Source organism: Typopeltis vanoorti, chromosome 24 (assembly GCF_054136105.1).
Source record: "Typopeltis vanoorti isolate ZY-2024b chromosome 24, IOZ_Tvanoo_1.0, whole genome shotgun sequence".
In the NCBI taxonomy this organism is placed as follows: Eukaryota; Metazoa; Arthropoda; class Arachnida; order Uropygi; family Thelyphonidae; genus Typopeltis; species Typopeltis vanoorti.
The window spans coordinates 83,385,001-83,404,415 of record NC_143572.1 but is presented as its reverse complement, the minus strand read 5'-3'; the positions used below and the strand labels follow the sequence as shown (position 1 = coordinate 83,404,415).

General features: G+C 37.5%; 2 protein-coding genes across 3 annotated transcripts in view; both read left to right on the top strand.

The window, feature by feature from the left end:
• Positions 1-19,415, top strand: part of LOC150093491 (uncharacterized) — a 168,262-nt gene that overhangs the window by 118,355 nt on the left and 30,492 nt on the right. The gene's annotated exons all lie outside the window — the stretch shown is intronic.
• LOC150093490 (uncharacterized) overlaps positions 9,101-19,415 on the top strand; it is a 47,774-nt gene continuing 37,459 nt past the window's right edge. For both annotated transcript variants that reach the window (XM_090413473.1, XM_090413472.1), the window contains exon 1: positions 9,101-9,311. The gene's annotated coding sequence lies outside the window, so the exon portion shown is untranslated. The remainder of the gene's footprint in view (positions 9,312-19,415) is intronic.

The following is a 19,415-nucleotide window of genomic DNA, read 5'->3' as shown; positions in this document are numbered from 1 at the left end:
AACCAGTTTTCTTCTAGTAATGAAGGGAAGCGATTTGTTACTTAGTGCTCTTATATTTTTTTTTTCCTTCGTAGGCATGACTTCTGATTATGTTTTAGTGGAATATTTCCACATAAAACATTTTTGCAGATTTCACAGAGTGTGGTGATTTGGCTGGAGGTGCAATGTTTTAATGCATCATTTGCTTGTTTGGGAGAGGAATGAGATAAGTACTTGATGAGATATTCATAGCGTTTGAGTCTATCAGCCATTCAGGGATAAATACTGTATTGGGTTCTTCTCTTGTCAAAATCTGTGACCTTAAGCGTAAAATATCAGGTGTTTCCTGTCTAAAGTCTAAAACTAAATTTGAGTGGGGTTCGCGTGTTGCATCTTTATAAATCTGAACTAACACGTTCGTTTGTCCTGGAAATACTTGGGAAGCTAAATGGGAAAACTGCAAAGAGTCTCAGGGATTTTTAAAAGCAATAACATAATGGCTATTGAGAGAAATTGTACGAAAATGTGTACCTTTACAGAATAAATTTTGTGTCAGTAGAATGACACTAAGGTTACGGTGATGTGAACCTTTTATGAATACATCAGCTATTTCCGTGCTGTCCTTAGCCTGGTGAACCAAATCATCGATTATGAGTAAATTTCTCACATTAGAATCAAATTCAGGTAACTTCAAACCATTCACGAATTCTATATTGGTAAATTTTTAAAATTTATTTTGATTTTCACTGTAACAGTAAACGATTCGTTCCGGTGGTGGTTTGATTAGTTGATTACTAATCAAACCACCACCGTTTGATTAGTTGATTAGTTGACCTCTATGAGAGACAACACGAATGTTGTTTTTCCTGACTGAGTAGCTCCCGAAATTATGCATGTAAACGGATATATGAACATATCGAAAATGATAACATAATAAGACTATGATTATTGTTATCCAATCAGAGATCATGTAAAAACAAACAGATACTTGTTTTAATATCAAAAAAATCTCCTTGTCAACTTTTTTTTATCACAGTCACCATGAATCATGCCATGACGAATTTTTCTTTTTTAATTCTAAGAAAAAAAAATCTATTGTGGAATAATAGTAACAATAACATTGATGTGAAAACTGTACAAGAGAAGGGCGACACTGCAAATTATTGTGTTCGGAAACAACCATGGATTTTTACCTACCAGGTAGAATGTTGTTGTTGTTGTTGTTTTCTGTCCCATAGATGGCATCTTTTGCTTATGGGGTATGTGAGTGTAAGGAATTATCCTTTAAAATAACCATAGGGAAAAGTACGTGTCTGTTGACACTATGCGCTTCGCAAAAGTGTATCCAAATCTTTTTGTTACGGAGGTCGTTTTCAGTTGACAGCTCCATTTTTCTCTGTGGACAGAAAATGGTACAGGAATTTGAATGTTTTGTGGCTCACCCCTTACTGCTGCTATCATAGATTCCAGATTAATCTCAGTGGCCGGGCGAGAATTTAAAGTAATGCCTTTGCATTTGGTCACAATCTTATTCCCCCCCGCGTTCTGTAGGAATAAGATTTGGGGCCTGTGGTAACAAACTCAACAATAAAGTTACTGTCGAGTTTGTCTCCTAGCTCCCCAAGGTAGTGACACCAGTGGATGGTGAGTAATCGCCTAGTTTTTCAATGAAAATGACAGAATCAGTATCTGTGCATAAAAGCCATCTTTGCAAAGGTTCCATGACCTTATATAACCTTATCCTACAGTAGGTAGCTACAAATGAGGAGATGACAGCATTCCCTTTCCTATTTTCAGGCTCAGTGCCTTCAATGGGAGAGTAAGCAACCATCATCTGCTCTTCTGAAACTAACCTGGCATCTTGGATAACTTTGCTATTATCTAAAAAAACATCTATGAGGTCTTCATAAGAGGAAATCACTGGGGTCTGAGTTCTTAACATTCTCATGCCAAGCCTTCACCACAGAGAATTCCAACAAAGCTTAGCAAGTGAACGTTTACCAGGGTTTTTACTAATGTGCTCACTATTTAATGTAACACCTTCCCTTAGCAAAAAACTCGTCCAGATAAGACTGTCGGTTTTAACCGTCAGGCCATCCAGATGCTTCCTGTTTCAGCTTCAGAAAGGTATCAATGTTGTGAGCAAAGAAGTTTTCTTCCCCTTCAAGTTTTTGAGAAAAACGCCACACCTCGTAAAATTCTATAACTTTATAACCATGAGCATGTGCTAAATCTAATTCTGGAGTGCACCAATAACCTGTAAATGATCGGTCCATATGAGAGCAAAATGGGGCCATTTCGGAAGCACATTTTCCACACAGGGGTAAGATTAATTTTTCGTTAACTGTGATGGGCAAAACCGGTAAAAAGAGATTGGTAGGTGCTTCCACTTTTTGGTATATTCTCCTGGGATATACCAAAGTATATCCCAGGAGAATAGTCAAAATTATCGATAATAACTTCGGGATGCCCCCATAGGAAATACCTGGTATTTCATTACCCATGGATAAAGGCTATTGAAGTCCAAATAGCGAATAACTTCCCCTTCTGATTGAATTTTGTGATACATTTTGTAGCAGTCGGTTCTGCCACCATGCAGAGCACTATGAGGTAATATGGGATCTGGAATATTAAGAGCAGCAATAAAGGTTTTCAAGGCTGTGTTTTCAGAAATTTCTGCATTAAACTGACATTCCCAAATTGAGATAACGTCGAATCCTTGGCTACGAAAATAGTTTTCAAGATCCTTTGTTTGCTCAAAAAGGGTAATCATGTTTGTATTTCTGTATGGTTGATAAGTATTTGCTCTATAGCAAATTTGACAACCATGGAAGGAGCAACCATAATATTCAAAAATTAACTTCCACATTTCCCATCAACAAAATAGTCCGATATGGACTTCTCCCTGGACAGAACGTGCATGTTGTATGGTTATGTTGTTCTGTTGTACTTGCCATTTGAGCCAAGCCAAAGCCTTTCGACTTTGCACGTTTGCCCCTATGGAACCCCGAGCAGGAAGTATGGCTCAATATGTTAAGTTTCAAAAAGTTTTGGAGAAATACTCCCAAACATACTCCTGCAATTGTAATGTCATGGAGAAAGGGATCAATCTGGGTGAGCTGTATGAAGAGATTGCGAAAAGTGTTGCAACTGTCACGCAAAAGACGCACGTCATCTTTCGTATAAGCTAAACGTTCCGCTTTCAGACAGTATTCAGTGTCTAGCCAATTTTCATACCAAGTCTCAAACTCTGTACGAGTTTCTTTATTCATAAATTCCGGCTGGAAATATGATTTTTCGGGGATGACTTCGCGATAATCCAGAGAATCGGATGTGTGAAACTTATGAGGAAAGAAACCTTTACGAACTTCTGGGAGATCGAACATGGCCGTGAGTTTCCTAAGAGCGACACTAATATAGGAAAAACTATCATGAAATATGATGTTTAAAGGGTCATAATAGATAGCAAGTATCTTCAGTCCATCAAACACTACACAGGGTTGGAAATATTTTGAAAAAAGATATTCCAAAATAAAATACCCATCAAAACCACGAAAATTGTGTGCAATTAAACGAATATTTTCGTATTTTGGCTTGACAGTCAGAAGGATCCTACCATCTCGATCTCTTTTCATGATATTCCTAATAGAAAATAACTCATCTAGAAATTGGCCCACACAGTTTTCACTCCAGAAATCAAGTTTGTGACTACCGAAATCAGCTATACATAATACTGGTACATGACGATGATTTTTAGCTATAGTTTCTGTGTAAAAAAAAATCATAGAAATTTGCTTATTTGAGACCTCCGATTTTTGCACAAAGCATATTTGTTTTGGGTGAACTAATTTACAGTGAGTGCGGAAATTTTCAGGTGGACAGACGTGGCTTTTATCTGTAGAGAAAGTAGCCAAACACTGTTCACAATAATGGAGTTTTGAACAAATATTATTTTGTATGTGCAAATTCAGACATTCATTGCCGTAGAAAAATCTATTGCATGACTTGCACATAAGAAGGTCCCAGACACTATGACAGGCGTTTGTGCGACAGCAGATGCATACATTTTGGCATCTATGCATTTGAATTTGGATTGATTCTTCGAATGTTTTCAAACAGCTGGGGCAATAATAGACATGCCCAAACAGAGCTGGCACACTACACACAAAATCATAATGCTATTTGCAATATAAAAGACATATCTGTTTACTTGCATTTGGACTCACCACAGAAAAATTAGCATCTGCCGAAAAAATTATGATTTGATATTCTGGAGTCAAATGCTTTTGAAAGAGATCTGCTTCTGGAATACCACAAGAAATGAGCGAAATCCCTGCAATTTTGTGGAGAGTTAAAGCCATCTTTGTTTGTAACTTTTTACAATCTAACCGCACTTGTCTGTATGTTTGGGCATCATCAGTTTGTGCAGAAACACCCAGAACAAGTGCTCAGGGCATGCAAAGATTGTCTTTGTTGTTAATTTCCACAACAGCTTTTTTATTTTCACAAATTCATCCAGGCTAAGCAGCGTTCTTCTTTTAACATTGGTTCTGCCACCACCATTGTTACTGATATTGATAAGTATGACATCGATAATCAGATCATTTGCCAAAAGAAACTCACATTTCGATTTGGTGACAGCATAAAAAGCATCAACTATCCTTCGGATAGTTAGTTCAGAAAGCAACATGAATGGTAAGTTAATGTTGCTTTCTAAACTGGATGCACTAACACCCAACCGAACGTGAGAAAAAGTTCCTGAACTCGGTAAATGCTGAATGATCTCATTAAGCATATCTCGAAATATTTCAAAAAAACACTCTTTTGAAAAGAGTTCCAGATCACGAAATCGAACTTGATACTCCAATTATCAAGTTTGATACTTGATAGAATTACGTGATCGGGCCACCGAAACGGTATAAAAGTCCCTGTAGAGTGAGGGTTCAATAGTAGTAGAAGTAGAGAGTTTAGTTTCACATCCAGTAACTGAATATGAATTATATAAATTTTGGGGAGGGTCGTGACTTCCTCCAGCCACACCAGTGATTGTTACATGAGAATTAATACCATATCCTGTGCTTTGTTCATATTCGCAACCATTTTCTCCTATCAAATCAACCTCTACAAAAATGGGTTGATGAATGAATATATTCCCATTACCATCAACAAAACGAATAATAGATGAACACTATTAAAAAAAATTACTTTCTAGATTTCAGAAATATCATTTAGAAATAAAAAACTCAATGTCATCCTAAAGTGATTTTTGCAAATTCAACACTACACGAGACTTTCACTAACACACTTTTACTAAACATCAGCCCTCAAACTTTTTCACAAAAATCCTAACAACCAAAAAATAAAACTATATGTTACTCATCATAATGTTGAGTAATAGCAAATTCGACCTATGTGATGGTTTCACTAACACAATATTACTAAATAACCACACTCATCTTTTCCCAATAAAAAAAAAAATATATATATATATATATATATATATATATACTTACAACTTTATAGACAAAATTCGCTAATGTAGTCAGTAAAATTCAAATGACATTGCTATAAAAATGACAAAATTAACCTACCTTTTCTCCAGAAAAACTCATTTTGAAACTACAATCTTTTGAATGCATACAAATATTACCCAGTACTAGAAACTCAAATGGAACGAGCGAGCCCATTAGTCTATTTATAAAAAAATTAGAACCAATGGAAAACCAATAACGACAAAATGTGACAATGAATAACTTAATTCTCAATGATAACACAAGATCAAATTACGAACCTTTGCTACGCATCAGTACTGTAATAATCAATTCCTCTATCAGCTCGAAAACAATTAGTCACAACAGTAAGCTTGAGTAATACATAATCCTGGGGAAATTTACCTTTGAAGAAACCGCGATACGTATAGGAAAGGAAGTGATGTGAACAACATAGTTCTCAGCACCACATGAGGTCAAAGCAACCTTTGCTACCTAACACTAGTGTAAACATTAGTCACATCAGAAAGCTTGACTAATACACAACCCTGAGAAAAATTTTACCTTTGAAGAAACCGCTATACAGCTATGAAAAGAATGATGACTGACTGACCGGAAATGAGTCACTCAGTTATCTACAAACAAGGTTATTGAAAATTAACAGAGTGGGAAAATAATTTACATACAATTTATTTATTTATTTACTCAGTTATTCTGGTTATAATATGTAGTTAACTGAATTTTAAAAGTAAAACCTATAATGAAAAAGTCAAATGGATTTCAGAGTTGTGTTTGTGTTCTGTGGTGTGAATATATGTTAAAAATCAACAATTTGGACTATTCAGAAAACCTAGATAGTACCAAGATGTTCTAATTCTGGAAAGAAATGTAAGTGAATTTTTAACTTAAACATAACAATTGATATTTGTAATTTCAATAATCACTGGTCTTATGTTTTTGGTAAGCATAATTCTAATACTGAATAGTTTTTTTTTCATAATAATAATCATAGGGTATATATTAGACTATCAACATGGATACGTTAGTGATTTTTTATGTCTAGTGTGTGTGTGTGTGTGTGTGTGTGTGTGTGTGTGTGTGTGTGTGTGTGTGTGTGTTTAAGGGACACCAGTGTTGGAACGTCCTTCTTGGCTCCATGGTTTGCCATCTTGTTGTAATGCTGTTCTACATAAAATTCATTAATTGCTGATTGATTACTAATCAAAATGTAGGGAAATTTATATTTATACTGTGCCACCCTATATTTAGATTAGTCTATGTAAAGTAGAATCAATCTTCAATTAACTTAGTAGTCTCCTTATTCATACAGGCGAATTTAATATTTTTCACTTAGGGCTCCCGCAACGTTCAAACTTTATGAACGGTGCAATGAAAAAGAATCAGGCACACACAATATTGAAATCAACAAAACAAAACATTTAATATAAGGTTATATGACAAATACATAAATTTAACTCTGAAAATAAGATAATACAATTAACGTAGTTCTTCAGGTCAAAACATTCATATTAAATTAGACTTCAAATCTTCAGATACAAAATTCACAGTTCTCTCAATCACAAAAATTGTTCACTCTGACCAATACTACAGTATTTATTGCTAAATAAATTTGCCGGTATCACTCAGTTACACTCTATATTTAACACTTAGCAAGCACTTATAACATTATTAATCGCGGCAGTTATTGCATCAAGGGAAATCATTTTCAACTTCTAACTTCGGCTAAATTCAGTGAAACACCACAGTAAATGTTAGGATATTCGAGATGGAACTATCACTTAAACCTTCACACTGAAATAAAAATAAAATAGGACTGTTCTTACCGGGATTAATCCTTAGCACATCAAATTCAATGTGAGCACATTTCAAACTTATATTCAATTATTACTCCAATGGAACACTATTCAAAAGAATTCTTCAAGGAGATAACTGAATTATTTTTTATCGCGCTACACAATTCTTGACGGGCTTACTATAGGGCAGAATAATTATTCCATGTTTACTACTGTATAATAAATTGAGCTTTGTACAATCCTTCTTTAAAGCGATAAAGGAATACGTAGTGATTCTAAAACTTAGTGGATTTATTCTGAATCTGCTATTAATCTTGCGGTCTTTTAGTTATCTCATTATGGCACTAAATTCCTATTACTGCCACCGTTGACTTACTTTCAGCTGTCTATAAGTTTTCTCCTCATCTCCGTACACTTCTGAATGGTACTCCCTTGAATTCCCTGCCCTTCAGTGTACTTTTTTACTTTTACCTCTCGCTTATATGCCCTCCTTCTTCCCACCTAAAACTTGTTCACTCCGTCCAACTCAATTTCTCTTCTCCCAATTATCGAAGCTCACGCCCTACGCTCGCTCGTTCTATTTTATTGCCATCTCCATAGCAACGATCAAAACAGACCGTAAACATAAGTATTAGCATTACACAAGGTTAACCTTTACACTGAGTAATGAAAAATAATAATAAAAATATTATAGTTACTTAATTTTCTCTTTCATTTCATTTACAAATAATAATAATAAAATATATGTTACAGTTTATATAAAGCACATAAAAGTTACATACACAGAATTCCTCATAATATTATTGAAGGAATAAAGTAAATAGATAAATGTTATTTACTACAGAGTCCTTTCAATAGTATAATTATTATTATTATTATTCGTGACACCTCCAAGGAGACCGAAAACTCATCGCAGGAGAACACCTGTTGTACAGCATATTAGAAGTGCATGGGATATATTCAACAGGTATTTAAAACATATCGGAATATATTAGCATGGTCAGGAAGATAAAGAAGGTAGGTTTTAAATGCATAAGTAGTAGTATAAGGTATGCCTCTCTCATTCATCAGCTGCAACTGAAAGAATATTTTCAGCAGTTACAATAAATAAGAATAAAATAAGAAATCAACTCAGACTCCCCCCTCCCCTTGATGAACGGATTCCTTTTGGCAAAAGAAAATTGAAACATTTATCAGATACCGATTTTACTATTTCTGAAGAGTTAATTAATTTAGCAAATGTTTAAAATAATATATAAAAACTTCCAGTGTTTTTCTAGTGAGTGGAAACCCCATATATATGTGTGTGTGCGTGCGTGTGTGTGTAAATAGCATATTAAATGACTGAAAATTTAATGTTACATTATTTTAAACACTGAAATGAGACTAATATTATATGGTAAATTAATACACATGTTAAGTGCATTTGGGACTTCTGTTATGATGATTGACAACCGCAGCTCTTGGACTCATAGATGACTACAGTGAAGTGAGTTTTGACTTCTTTTTTTTTTTTTTATATTTGTCGGCCATGTCGGCCAATTTAGCGGTTTTGCATTGAGTTCATCTATGATAATAGGGTAGTAATACCGTAAATGCCCTAAATAGAGCGAATGAATCGAAAGCAAATAAAAATTTAGTACTTTTTTTGAGATCTAGTACCTTTTTCCTACATAAGTTGGTACTAAATATTTTTGCTGAGTGGACACCCTGATTCGAACGCTAGGTGGCGAAATATCAGTAAGTAGCTGTAAGATAGCCTCCCAATTTATGTATTTCTAAGGTGGTTAACTGCGAATTAGTAAGTAAATTTTAGTGTGTCATGTACCTTATCAAAAGTCCTACATGGTGATATAACTGATAATTGTGTGCCCCTTATGGTATTCTAACATTGTATGAAAAAGTTTTTCAAACCCGAGTACAGCCATAACCTTCTGACGTACGTACATAGCAAGTGCTAATCTTAGGAAATGGCGATATGCCACAAAGTATGCGAGGAAATAGACGATGGTAACAAGACTATTATAAGGTGCGTAAACTCTAATTGTAACAAAAACTATCATTTTTAATGCGCAAAACTGAGTTAAAGTAAGTACAAAAATTATCAGAAGGCATAAAGCTAACCTGCTAATGTATTACACGAAAATTTAGAGAGCAACCAAGCTTACAGCATTTAATCCTTGCCCGAAGCGGTATGCAATCCACTGCTGAACAGCGGTCGCAGGCAAATATGTCACTCAGCCCCGACACCACTACAGATACAGAATCGTATTAAATTTCAAAATTTGCATATCATGCACTTAACTAACTTTTAGTTATGGTAGGGAAACCAAAGAAAATTAGGACTCATTAGCACATTTTGAATTATTCCATTTCTAAAATCGGACTCTTTCCTTCGAAAGGGTCACTTCATTAACATGGAAGTCTACTTGATATCGCAGCGGACGCATAACTGCGTGAGAGGGTATCTCGTCTCCGTTGGCCATCCGATGTGACGTAACCGGTAGGAGGTGGCAAAATGGAAGTTTCACATTAGAGCCTTACATTCAAGGACTAGATGATGCACATTTCTGCCAGAGGAGGAGGATAACGACTCGATACTCTAGTGCCGAATCAAGGAGTTAACAGTTTTTCCCTATGAGGAATTATACCACCTGTTTCTTTATTATGCGACCATGTAGACTGCATAGATTTCGCATATTTTACTCTTTCAAATATTTTTCTTTATCCTTTATAATGGTGCAACTAGAAGCGGCAGAGAATTTTCTCAGAAAGAGCTTTCACAGTGCTACCCGCTTGATGGCTGGTGATAATTTCGTATTTTTTCTCTACGGTTTTCTTTGTTTCTTTTGCTCATTTTCTAGTTTTGCACTGTTGCTTCATTTTAGCATTGTTGGAAGAGTGGAAGGGTTATAGTTAAAAATAAAAAAATCGGGTGTAATTGAAGAAAACTACGAAAAACACACTCGCATCGCCAAGACTCGTGAGTGACTTAGGTTTATTCCTTACGTCATTACTTCTTTTTCGTCACGTATTAGGTATTATATCTGTTGCGACCAAGATTTCATATTCTTTTATGATATGTTTTAATCTTTTTCTAGGATTTTCTGTTATTCTTTGGTTTTCAACTGTAGACTCGTTTTATTATTCTTTCTTCACTTCTCTGCACATGTTCAATGCATTTTATTCTTCGGGTTTGAAAGCCAGTTGTTTATTGCTCGTATTTCACATTGTTTTCTTATATCGGTATTTTTTATTTTATCTAGTCTAGTTTTGTTTGCTGTTTTTATTAATATATTCGTTTCACCTATGTTTAACATTTGTCTTGTTTTCGTAGTTCCTGGTCTTGTTTCTGCATTATATGTCGTAACAGGCCTGATTACTGCTTTATAAATTCTGTTTTTTTTTCCGATCAACTTAAGATGTTTATTTTTTCATATTGTTTCATTGAAGCATCCTGATATTCTTGCAGCTTTTTCAACTTGTTCTCTGACTTCTAGAAGTGGCCTTCCTTCCCAGTTCAGCTGTATACATAAATAGTTATATTGTGTTATTTGTTCTATAATAGTACCTTCCAATTCTAGTTTATACCTTTTTTGGTTCTTCTGATATTGTCCTACATTTTGTTTTAATGTTTGATATCTTCATATTATATGATTTTGCTGCTTTATTAAATGCATGTAGTAATATTTGTAACTGGGTTTCATTTCCTGCAATTAATATTACATCGTCTGCATAACATATAGTTCTTATTATTCTATTTTTTATTTTCACTCCTGTATTTTATTAACGTTTTGTATTATTCCATCCATTATTATATTGTATACTGTTGGACTTATGCAGTTTCCTTGTCAAATGGCTTCATTAATTTATCTCTTTAGTTGTTTTTCCTTGTGTTTTTATTATACAACTATTGTAATCATATATTTCTTTAATTATATGTTTCTATATTTAATATTTTTATATTAAATATAGAAATATATAATGCAATATTTCTATTACTTCTAGTAGCAAGGCTTATACATTGGTCATACATAACTGGTAATTAGCTTACGGAATTAACGCATATAAAGAATATTAATTAAATGCAACTTTAATGAATAACTTCAATATTTCAGCATCTTCAGGAACATAAAAATATGGCATGTGCATGCAGGCACTAACAAAAGCAAATGACGCAGGACATTTATGGCGCAGAGGGTGAAGCTTTATGCTTTTTGTATTCCCTGTTGTCTGTTTCGGAAGCAGTGATGGGAGAAGTTTGTGAGCTATTTTAGCTCGCCCTGAGGGGGTCAGAGATGGTTCAGTGTCATTGTTGGGTGTTAGGATGACTTTAGGTCTCTTTGTGTTTCCAGTGGTCCTTGCTATCATAGTTTCTGGTTTGCTGGATTAATTGGTTTCAACTGTTGTACACAGTCTTGAAGTATTTTTCTCCGAGGGAGCGTAGTAGCGAGGAGATGTGGGGGATATTTGTCCCGGTGGATCTGGTTGTTCCTGATGAACCATGGGGCATCCAGGATCATCCATAGGCACTTGTTTTGTAGTCTTTAGCTTGAGGATATTTGTCTTGGAAGTATGGCTCCAGGCTGGGGAGGCAAAAGTAATTGTGGGCAGGATCACTGTCTTGTAGAGTAGAATTTTGTTTCTTGTGTTTAGTTTGCTGTCTATTGATCAAGGGGTACAGCTGGGCGATGACTTTTGATGTTTTGGTGCATGTGCTCTTGATGTGGCTGTTGAAGCATAATCTTTTGTCGAGGAGTATTCCATGGTATTTAGTTTCCGTTTTCCAGGGAATATTTGTGTTGAACAGGGTGACATCTCCTTTGGGGGATGCTCGTCTTCTTGTGAAGAGTATACTTGTACTTTTCTGGGGATTTACTTGTAGTCGCCAGTCTGCAAACCATTTTTCTAGATTTTGGATGGCGTCTTGTAGTTCTTTGGTTATGAGGTGAGGTTGGCGGGATCTGTCTAGTATTGCCGTCATCTGCATAGAGAGCAATGGTGGATGTGAGAGGATTTTGAGGGATATCTGCCATGTAGATGTTGAACAGAATCAGGGCCAGCAGTGATCCTTGAGGAACACTGGCAAGGATTTGTCATTGGGTTGAGACTGTATCACTTATTTTGACTTGCATCTTTCTGTTTGTGAGGTATGACTTGATGAGACATATCATGTTCGGTGGGATGTTTGAGATAAGTTTGTAAAGCAGACCCTGGTGCCAGATCTTGTCGACGGCCTTTGAGATGTCTAGGAAGATGGCTCCAGTGTGCTGATTCCAATTGAATCCTGTGGTAATGTGTTCTACCAGCCTGTGGATCTGTTGGGTGGTGCTATCGTTTTGATGGAAGCCAAATTGTTCTTGTTGAATAATGTTTAATTTGTTGACATGGTCTTGGAGTCTGAGGATAATTTTCTCTGCTATTTTGCCTAGATTGGATAGCAGGCTGATGGGGTGGTAATTTTCTGGTAGGTGTGGGTCTTTGCCTGGCTTGTGTATTGAGATGATGTCGGTTATTTTCCATGACTAGGGAAAGTGCTGCCATTTTAGGATGGAGTTGATGATGTTTACCAGATGTACTATGGCTTTGCGTGGTAGTGCCTTGATGACTTTGTTTGTGATGCTGTCATGTCCTGGGGCTTTTTTGTTCTTGAGGTGGTTGATGATGCTGGTTATTTCTGTGGGTGAGGTAGGCATGATGGGCTTGGATTGTTGTCTGGACGATTTATTGCAAGTCTGACCTTATGACGGATCTTGTAAATGTGACTGATGTTTAGGTTCTGGTATGCAGGGCTGCATTGTTTTTCTAGGTTTTTTGCTATGGCTTCTGCTTTGTCAGCATCTGAGTGCACTAGGTGTTGTTCTGCTTGAAGGGGGGAAGGGATTTGCCGTTGTTCCTGAGGCTATTTTGGAATTTCCAGATGAATGATCAGCTGTGGAGATGGATTGGAGCTTGGATTCCAATTGTAGATTCCTGTGGTTTTGGAGAGCTTCTCGGACCAATTTGTTAAGTTTGTTGAGGATTGTCTTATCTTGGGGAGCACTTGTGTTGTGGTATCTTTTCCTTTGTTTTTTCCCCTTATCAAGTTCATGATTTCTTTTGGCAGGCGATGTTGTTTGTGGGTGGTCATGGTTACTGTAGCTGCTGTTATGGCTTTCTTAATTTGGTTGGTGAGGTTTTTTATTGCTCTGTCTATTTCATCCTTCGATTTAATGCAGGGAACTGGGCCAATACGTTCTGGTAGCACTTTCCTAAGTTATCCCCAGACTATGGACGATTGAGAGGGAGGTGGTTGGTCTGTGTTTCCTAGGTGAAGTAGAATTGGGTTGTGAACTGATGATAATTCGTTCAGTGCTTGGAGGCTGTACTAGTATCTAATGTTGTGTAGGATGTAAGCTGTGCCAGTTGGGCTGTGGTGAGTTGGTTCGGTGGGTCCTGTTATGACGGTGTTATTTAGTCCCGTGTAGCTGCTGAAGAGGATACGGCCATTTTTATTTGTGGTTCTACTGTTCCAGGAGGGATGTTTTGAGTTTAGATCTCTGGCGATGATGATGGATTCATTTACACCGAGGACATCATCTAAGTCGGAAAATAGCAGTGTCTTTGCAGGGGAGTTGTATGCAGCATAGATTTTGAGTCTTCCAGTTGGGTTGGTGTGGACTTTGATGCCAGTGAGTTCTAGGTTGGTGGTTGGAGGGTTGGATATTCCATTGTGCCTGATGTAGTTTTTGATGAATATGGCTGTGCTGCCACCCCTGTAGTCCAGTCATTCATTTTTGTGCAGTGTGTAGCCTTTCAGTTTGACTTTGTCTGCAGGTCTTAAGTGAGTTTCGTTGATTAGGATGATGTCAGAGTTGTGTCTGTGAGTGAATTCTTGAAGTTTCAGTGTCTTGTTTTTTAGGCCGTTTGCATTCCAAGTGACTATCTGTAGTGAATCTGGGAGGAGTCTAGTTTTGTTCATTAACGATTGCAGATAATATGGTCCGAGTTTCTTGTAGGAATCTCTTTGTGGAGTTTGGTGAAGGGTTTCACTTACTGAAATATTGTAGCATGTTTGCCAGTGAGGATGTGATGATTGCTGTCATGTTTGGATGAAGTTGGTCCTGTGGGATTTCTCATGATGGGCGGGCTACTTCAGCATATGTCCTGCGTCGGTGGCTTTCTGGGGTTTTGGTGTTTTCTGTTTGCAGAGGCAGGTGTTTTGTTGTCTTTTGGTGGGTGTCAGGCAACTGGGGAGCCATCTTCTCTGGTGCCTGTGGTCCTTTTGTTGTCCGTTTTTGTTTCTGGGATAGTGGCTGCAACCTCTATAGTTTGCTGGGTGGGGCCCCGCAGTTCGCGCATTTGGCTGGTGAGGTCCTTGGTTTTGAGCAGGTGACTGTGGGATGGTTTTGCCCACATTTGAGGCATTTGTAGTCTGCTCTACAGAGCTTCAGAGCATGGCTGTATTTTTGGCATCTGTGGCACTTGCCATGACGAGGCTCTTTTCCTCACTGGTTCAGGTGTGATTTTAAGGCTGCAGATTGTTGTCATGTATATATATTTTTGTGTGTTGTGTATCTCCACAAGAACTAAGGGCATTGGACTCTTGTCAGCCCGCAGCATTCGGCTGACCTTGACAGGTGGGAGATCGTGGAGGCAGAGGTCTTCAGCTATTTCGTCTGTTTAGATATTTTCTGCTACTCCTCTTAGCACCACTTTCAGGTTTTTCTCCGACTTAAGCGAGAAAGTATGGTACTTAATGCCTAAGTCGTCCATGGTTTTTTTAGGTGTCTGTAGTCCCTCACTGTGGCAGGCTGGATTTTTACTCCATCGTCCACATTCTTTGACTATGTATAGGCTATTTTTTGTTGTTGCATAGTCGGCCTGAGGGCCGTCCATCTTCCTTTTTCCCGTAGGACGATTGGCGGGACTTTTTCGTTGTTGGGGGTGGGGGGTCAGTGTTGGGGTAGTCTTCTTCCATTCCCTCGTTTGCCTGTGTCTCCACTGTCTTGCACTTTTTATGTGCATGGGTTTCTGTAGTATGGTCTGTTGGTGTGGAAGCAGAGATTATTGTGTCGATCTTTCCTTCCTCCCCTGGTGTTGTATCATCCCCTTCTGTGGTGTCTTCCACAGCTGAATAGAGGTTTAGGTACCCTCTACCACTCAACTTCAAATTTCTTCAGTAGCTTTTTGAGGAGATCTAGCGCCATCTTCCTATCTAAGGACTAGATGAAGTCATCAGGACTTAAATTTTCCATGTGTACTAAGAACCAAACTTGCTTACCTGAAATGATGTACGACGTACTCCTCCACGTAATCCCGCTGGTGGTTGTGGTTTACCTTCGAAGCACGATCGCTTGAGCCTTCATTATTTTTCCAAAGAATAAGCACATATATATTCCAAATTAATTTCAGATAAACATATTAAAGCACTACTTGAACAAAGATCAATGAAGCCCAATCAATCAGAATGACTTGCCCCTCAAAAAAAGCAAATGAGGAAGGCAAGAAACTAATATTGTTACTAAAGTCCTGATGGCACCCTCTGGGGGGCTAATTGGGTTGTCCTGGCCATTGAGCTGAAGTTCTAATATTGTAAGTCTCACAAATTTGGAGTAGTTTCATGCACCCAAATTTGTTAAGGTTTGGAACGTTTTTTAGAGCTGCTGATGATTCCTTGAGTAATCTTTTGTACTTGAACTTGCTGCAGTGTATTATTTTAGTTTTCTTCCAACGAATTCTATGGTGGGTATCTTATTTTTTTCATACTGTTTCATTGAAGCATCCTAATATTCTCAGCTTTTTAAATTTTTCTCTAACTTCTAGATGTGGCCTTCCTTGCCAGTTCAGTTATATACCTAAATAGTTGTATTGTGTTATTTGTTCTATAACGGTACCTTCCAATTCTAGTTTATACCTTTTGTGGTTCTTCTGATATTGTCCTACATTTTGTTTTAGTTTTTGATATCTTCATATTATATATAGACCAGATGATGGAAAAGATGGTGGTGATAGTATGCACAAGCAAATAGAAGAAATGAGTGGAAGGAAGGTGATTATTATGGGAGATTTCAACTATGGTCGCATTGATTGGAGTGAGGAGAGGACACACGGGAGGAAGGAACTGGATTTTATGCGGTTATTAAAGGATAACTATCTGCAACAGCATGTAATGGAAAATATTAGGGGTCAGCGTGTGCTTGACCTAGTAATTACATCTGAGGATTTGGCTGTAACAAATATGACCACATTGCCACCAATCGGTGAGAGTGATCATAGGGTCTTAACTTGGGAGGTGGCTAAAGGTGCAGAATTTTCAATTAAGACAGGGTACATGTGGAATTATCAGGCTGGAAAGTATGACAAGCTTAGGAGTTTGATTTGTTCAGTGCCATGGCATGTACAACTGCAAGGACTAGAAGTTGATAGTGCATGGGAGGTAGTTAAGAAGTGCTTGCATGAAGCAATGACTGACTGTATACCTAGAGTCCGAATAATAAATCAAGTAGGGATTAAATGGATGAATAACACCATTAAGCTTGAGCTGCAAAAAAAGAAACAACTATGGAAGGAATTTAAGGAGAAAGGTGACTGGCAGGCACATGAATGGTATAAAGCGCAGGCCAGAAGGGTAACGAGTGTGGTAAGAAAAGCAAAAAAGATTACGAAAGAACATTGGCCATGCAGGCTAAAGAGAATCCTAAACAGTTTTTTAGATATGTAGCAAGTAAAAGGAAAAATGTACATGGCAGATTGATTTTAAAGAATGCCGATGGTAGGGAGGTAACTGAATCAGTTGAGATAGTTGAGTTACTGAGTGAGCACTTTGCAAAAGTATATCATCCAGGTGGTGACATTGCAGAAACGAATAAACCAGTAGATTATACGGGAATTGTGGTTAATGAAGTGGAGGTGAGTAGTCTATTGCATAACCTCAATGTCAATACATCTGTGGGATTGGATGGTATACCAGCTCGTGTTGTACGAGAAGCAGCTAAAGAATTGTCAGTACCCTTGACCATTTTGTTTAATTTGAGTCTCGGGTCTGGGTTAGTCCCGAGCGGGTGGAAAGAGGGGAAAATAGTTCCACTGCATAAAGGTGGTTCCAAGACTGCTGTTGTAAATTACCGACCGATTAGCATATCAGGAATCATTCTCAAGGTCTTAGAGAAAATAGTCAAGAGGAAAATACAAGATTGGATAGAAGAAAATGGGATACTGTATCGGGGACAGCATGGTTTTGTGAAGGGTAGGTCAAGCCTCAGTAACTTGCTCACGTATTATAACACAGTGATGGCTGAACTGGATAAGGGTAATGGGTTTACGGTGATTCTACTGGACCTTGCCATGGCCTTTGACAGGATTCCACATGGAATTCTAATCAGTAAATTGCAGCATATGGGAATGGACATAGGGTTGGTGAGATGGATAGGAGGGTGGTTGACGGAGAGATATCAGAGAGTGGTTTACTCAGGAGTAGAGTCCACAAGACGGCCTGTGACTAGTGGTGTGCCACAAGGATCTGTTCTTGGACCACTGCTGTTTAATTTGTTCATAAATGATATAGGAAATGATCTGAGAGGAACAGTTCATTTGTTTGTGGATGATGCGAAGTTGGGTAGGGCAATAGTGAATGCAGATGACGTCAAAATTTTGCAGGATGATTTAGATAGATTGGAGGTCTGGGCTAAGGAGAATGGATGTCAGTTTAATGTGGCAAAATGTAAGGTTATGCATTTTGGGGTGAAAAGATTGGTGGCAGTTTACTGCATTGGTGGAACCGTGCTCCAGGAAATTGATGAGGCACGAGATTTAGGAGTGTTGGTAGATAAGGAATTGAAATTTAGGGGACACATTGCAAAAGTGACCAAAAAAGCTCATCAAATCACTTGGTTGCTGAAGAATACGTTGACAAGCAGGTTATTGTTCCTCTGTATCGAGCCTTGATAAGACCCCATCTAGACTACTGTGCTCAGATTTGGTCACCTAGGTTTCTTCTTGATGGGGAGGAGGTGGAGAGGATCCAGAGGTGAGTGACCAAGATGATAGCAGGTCTGTGGAATGAACCGTATGAGAACAGGTTGAGGATTTGTGAGTTGCAAAAATTGGTTGATAGGCGGAGAAGGGGAGATATGATTGAGACATTCAAATTACTAAAGGGTTTCTATAAAATTAATTCAGAAGATATTTTTGAGAACAGGGCTGGTTGTGGGAGGACTAGGGGACATCCATGGAAACTGGGCAAAAGTGTGGTTAGTAAAGGTGTTAGAGCTGGGTTCTTTACCTTTAGAGTAGTGAATGAGTGGAATGCGCTCCCTGAGTCTGTGGTGGATGCTGTGACAGTGAATGAGTTTAAGGCGAGGTATGATAGATACTGTATGAGTGTCAAATAGTTGTGATGAATATGATTTGGGGCCTCCCTCGATGAGTTTAATGACTCCCTGGAGTTGCCCGTAATAATAGTAATATATATTTCCATTACATCTTGCATTAATATTCTGTCAAATGCTTTTTCCAGGTCTATAAAGCCTATAAATAATTTCCTATTTTATTCTGTTGTTTTCCTTATCAATTGTCTAATTATATATATTGCATCTGTATATGATCTCTCTTCTCAAATCCTTGTTCTTCATCTAGTAGATTATTTTATTTTATTATTTACAATTCTTGTTAGTACTTTTAATGAGGTATATAATAAATTTATCCCTTTAAAATTTTCTATCCTTCTATAATTTTCTTCATACCTGTTGGTCCCACAGACCAACAGGTATGCAGCAGAGGAATAGCTGGTTGGCTGCATTAATTGCTTAAAATATTTTAAGATGAATCAGCCAGCAAATAGAAGCAGAAATAATGCTACTGTGTGTGGGAGAGCTGACACCTAACTTAAGTCCACATATAGAGTAGGAGAGAAGACAGCTATGTGGAATGCAAACAGCATATATAATATTTCAACTATGAACATCAGAACATTGTATAAACCTGGCAAATTAAAACTGATAGAGAGTGAATTCGAACTGTTCAAATGGGAAATAGTGGGAGTTGCAAAGATCCACTGGACAGGTGAGTGAAAAGTTGACATAAGTTGATGTAAGTCCAGTTTCTTCTAGAATCATCTCAATAAGATTCAAAGTGAAAGAAAAAGGAATATTCA